The sequence below is a fragment of the Polypterus senegalus genome, chromosome 8 (assembly GCF_016835505.1).
Source record: "Polypterus senegalus isolate Bchr_013 chromosome 8, ASM1683550v1, whole genome shotgun sequence".
In the NCBI taxonomy this organism is placed as follows: Eukaryota; Metazoa; Chordata; class Cladistia; order Polypteriformes; family Polypteridae; genus Polypterus; species Polypterus senegalus.
In genome coordinates, this window is record NC_053161.1 from 37,425,568 (window position 1) to 37,430,449 (window position 4,882).

The 4,882-nt window shown below is 34.7% G+C and overlaps 1 protein-coding gene across 13 annotated transcripts in view; it reads left to right on the forward strand.

Annotated features, from left to right (window-relative positions):
- The window catches only part of foxp2 (forkhead box P2), a 525,031-nt gene extending 524,907 nt beyond the window's left edge, over positions 1 to 124 (forward strand). For all 13 annotated transcript variants that reach the window (XM_039760959.1, XM_039760966.1, XM_039760965.1 and 10 more), the window contains one exon: positions 1 to 124. This exon is cut by the window's left edge and continues 579 nt beyond it. The gene's annotated coding sequence lies outside the window, so the exon portion shown is untranslated.
- Positions 125 to 4,882: the final 4,758 nt, after the last annotated feature.

Consider the following 4,882-nt stretch of genomic DNA (forward strand, 5'->3'; position numbering starts at 1 on the left):
TGCACAGGAGTAGTATCAGAAATTAGTGTCACTGCCTGTATGTAGCTGAAATATTGAGTGGACCATTAGAGATTTTTTTTCTTTTTGTCTCCTTTTGTTCTCTTTCTCCATATCTCTCTTTTTTTTTTTTAATAATTTTTTGGCGCCACCAACTGTAAATGACATTGCTATTTTCAAAGTCACAGTTTTTAAGACTGTTGTAAACTTAAACTGTCCAAAAAGAAAGAAAAAAAGAAATAGGCTTCCAGTCTTTTTTGTTAGTTCTGAAACATTACGTGTGATCTTGAGTTGGAAGAAAGCAACTGTTAAGGCAAGCACCATAAAGAAAGAATGCATTTTTGCATGTTAAACAACTGTTCGCTTTACCTCCTTGTTCTGAAGCTTTGTCTACCTGCAAACAGTCAAAGGCAACAGCTAGAAACCAAAGCCAACTGTAACAATGGCCAATAGCTCAAAGACAGAAGCAGCCACATGCTTTGGTCAGCCTTCTGTACTTTAATCAGTACAAAGGATGCTGTCCATGAACTACCTTTCGATAACCTCTGGGATTGTTTCTTTAAGCCCTGTACAAAGAAAATGAGTCAATATGTAAGTGTTATTTGATTAATCTCAAGTGTCCACCAAAGGGAACAAAGGGATCTGGCATACTTACACACTGTCTGTATACCATGCATACGCAAGTAAATGTGTGTGTATACTGTATGTACTATATTGCATATTTGTCATATACACGCACAGACACATATATACTGTATATATGAAAAATGTGTGTGCCAGTAATTGCAGCAAGGGGTTTTATGTGAATCATTGGAAAATTAATGGTGGACAGGGATCAACTTAATGTGAATCATGAGTACTGTTGACCAAAATAATTTGTGTACTTAATAGAAGTGCAGAATTTTTACTGTTATATGATTACATTTTGTTTTTAAACAACATTTCCCATTTAATCATGTTTTGTAGTGAGTTTGTAATGTTGGTGGGGTTGTCTTGTACATGGTTTTTTTTTTTTTTGTTTTTTGTTTTTTTTGTAAAATTTGTTCAGAGTTGTCATATATGAAACTGAAAACGTAGTAGTAACCAAACATTTAAAGATCTAGTGAAGCCAAAAAAGAAAAAGGAAAAAAAAAAGTCAAGTTGATATGAAATTATCTGGCTTGGGTTTCAATTAAAAGATTATTATAGCCATTGGAGTCTATGGTGTTTAAGGTGACTTTTGCCTTTTCTAGTTGATATTTGCTTTATTCAGATCATTCAAAATCAGACATTTTGTTAAACATGGTACTGCTTTTACCACACAGTCATTGTTTGTTAGCAAACTATTTACCTCCTTTCAAGTTTTTAAACGTCAAAGTATCTGTTTTGCTGTAATTTTTTCCCTTCCTGCTTAAGGTCATTCACATAAATATTTTGAAAAGAGTTCAGCAAATAACATCTAGAAAAAAGGATGTGGTTGCTTTAATGGTCATTTCTGTTTTCAGTCAAACCAAAGTTACACAAAATTCTGCCTCTTCTTAAATGGGCTAGTAAAGCTAACAATACACTCCCTTTTAAAAGACTTGCACACAGTCCAAATTTTTCATAAGCTGGCTTTCTTTGGTCCTTATTTTGCTAAAACTACCAATGCATAAAATTTTATAATAATTTGTAATACTGCATTGTGTTGTATTTAAATACAATTGTATGTCTACATTGTGCTTAACCCTTCATATTGTACATACTGTATGTGTTGCTTTTGAAGTGCTGTGCCAAGCCTTTTCTTTGTCCCCTCCCCTCTCCCTCCCCAAACCAAGGGACCTCATAACCTGATTATGGTTATTGCTTTACAAACAGTTCTTGACAGAAGGCAGGCTGCTAGAGCTTAACATACAAACCAGTTCCACATGGAGGAACTGGTTCTTGCAACTAAGCTCATCGTTGATTCTTTGCTGGAGTCAGCAAATAGACTTAGAGTCATCATCTGTCACGCCAAATATAAGGACACAATGTCTTTTCTAAAGGGTTCTCCCACTCACCCAAAAAAGGCTTTCTAAAAGGTTCTACCTCTGCACAAAAAAAGAAATCCAGAACAATTAAGACAGATTGCACGAGTTGTGTGAATGCCACAATAAATGTTACATTTTTATTATGCTTGTCTCTAGGACATGGTCAACAAGAAGGTTTACATTCCCAATGTCAGAAACGCAAGATTTGCATTGTAATAAAGGTTGTCTTCTAACATATGTAGAATGATGATGATGTAAAGATTACGTTTGAGGGATTACTGTATTTTTCAAATGCATGTCTAAAATACTTCGGTGGACTGGAATTAAAATGCGTGTAGTAATTCTTACCATCAGGAAGGTGGCCTAAGTGTACAATGCTAAAGTATGCATACCTCAGCTATACTATTTTTGGGTAAAATATGGAAAAAAAAGTCTCAGCCACAGAATGCATATAACCTGTAGATTTTGCATGGGTTTTGTATAAATACTGTTTAAAATAGCTGCTTGCACATAAATACCAGAAAAACCTCCAAAACTGCAATTTGCTTCTACACTAGATTTTAGGTTTGATGGGGTTTTCTGAGATGCTTTGTCTGTATTTTGATAATTGTGCATATTATGTAAAAATGTTGGTGGACCCATAAATTAACTTTTTCTATGAAAACAAATAATGTTGCTTTAATGCATTTCATGAATTTTTACTTGGATATCATCGCTTGCTAGGAATAGCGAACCTGCTTTTTCTGCATCTGCTTTGCGTAGCTGTTGTAAGGCTTTAAACTAATATATGTATTTATTGCTTGAAGTTCTGTGCATACCTTATGAAGCATTATGTCTGGCAATCGAGTCATGTATTCTTTCTCCTCTCATACGCCGATTGATGACTGGGAATATTCCCTATGTATACAGTAAATTTGAACTGTAGCACAAAACATCTGTTTATGTATTGGTGGATACCTTTTTTGTTTATTTATCTTTTTGAGGTAAACTAATTTTTGATACTTTTCATTACTGTGTACTGTGTTCATACCTTGAATTCTCTGACATTAGAAGTCATGGTTGAGAATTGTAACAGCTGTTATTTGTTCTGTATTCATGGCTTTTCACTGCTGAATAAAATAAAGGACCAAAACTAGGATTTGAAAAAGCAACTGTCTACCTCCAACATCAGGGAGTTATACTTTTTTTTTTTTTTTTTTGGTTTGTTTGTTTTGTTTTTTTTTTTAAAAAAAACTTGTACATAGTTATTGTCTTCAAAGACGGATGGCTGGAAAACAAACCTGGTGGGCATAAGACTTTTATGCAATGTGGAGGAATTCTTAGTTGAGTTGTGCTGTATGAAAATCAATTAAAATTTCATGGATATGTTACAAGCCTTTGTTCATACTACCGCTACCTTGAGTTGTCTTTGCATTGTTGGGACTTTGGGAACTATGAGTGCCAGTGCAGTGGAATTACAGCTGGTTAATTTTACATATGTACTTTGCCTACAGATGAAAAAATATTGCAGTTAAGAATAGGTTACATGAAAGGTTATTTGCCTTTAAATTTGCAGGATTTATTTTACGTAAAAGAAATTAAATAAATAAATACACAGACTGGAGATGAATGGAATGACATTTTGACCTATCAGTCACAAAACAGTACATGTCATGTCTTTGCCAAGTATATTTAGGGGTGGCCTTTGGAAACTGTCCGGTGACAATGAATTTTTTATGGCCTTTTAACGTGAAAAGCTTGATTTGCTTCTGACTACATAGTCTTGACATCTGCTTTCTTTTCTGCCTAAATGATCATGGGGTTTTTAAGGCCTGGGATTAATGAACAACTTAGACTTTCATGTAACCTAAATGTGTGTTTGTGTAACTCTCAAAAGCACTTCTAAGAATGTGTTTTCTTTTTACAATGAACAAGGTGGATTGAATTTGGTATGTAAGCACGTTTAACATTGGAGTACAATAGAATTATGGATTCCTTAAACCTACATAAGCCAGTTTCAGAATAAAATATACTGTTACGCTTCTGTTTATTTGAAGTAACTGTACTCTTTTTTCAGCAAGTATGAATTCAATTGTTTTTAATGCCACTCTGGAGAAAAGATTTTGCCATTAAAGAGTTCAATTAAAAGACATTTAATTTGTTTCCTGCACATCCATCTTTACAATAAATACACTAACAAAGGCACTTGTTCAATATTCAGAGTACTATGGATTGGTGTTGATGGAATATGTTAGTTTTCCTTTCAGTAAGTCGAAGATACTGTATTTAAGAAGAAAAACATTTGACTATTGAGTGTTTCCATTTTGATGACAAGCAGTAGTTGCCTTTTCAGCTATTGAGGTTTTCCCGTATTTAGAGAACTCAAAACATGAAAATTGATCAAATATTTATAGTATTATTAGGTAAAAGGCTTGTTGTATTCAAGCGCAACAAGCGGGGCTAAAGACATGCTGTAAATGAAAGTGTTACATGCCATTAGCTCTGTGCAGTCTTGAACAATTGTATATATTTTTTTCTAGGTCAAAGAATTTATTCTTAACGTCTGCATTTTAAGGCGTTGGTGATGTTCCACTCAGGGGAGAAGCCCCAAATAAATAGTAAATTTGCAGGAAAGAACTTCTTTAAAGGGGGTGCACTGTCATTACTCCGTCCACCCTTAGCCGATGCCTTTTTCAAACTACCACACAGTTAAGAGATGTTCTTTAAAAATAGGGTGGTGGAGTGTATGTCCATACAGAATGCAATTTGGCATCTGGTGTTCTGAAATGCCATGTCTCTTCCCCTTGCTTCCATATTAGCTGGAAGCTGTTAAGTCTGCTCCTGAATTGTGGCCCACATTTTGTGTCGTACTGTAAGCAGCTTCATGACTGTGGGCACAACAGGGGTGCACATCCTTC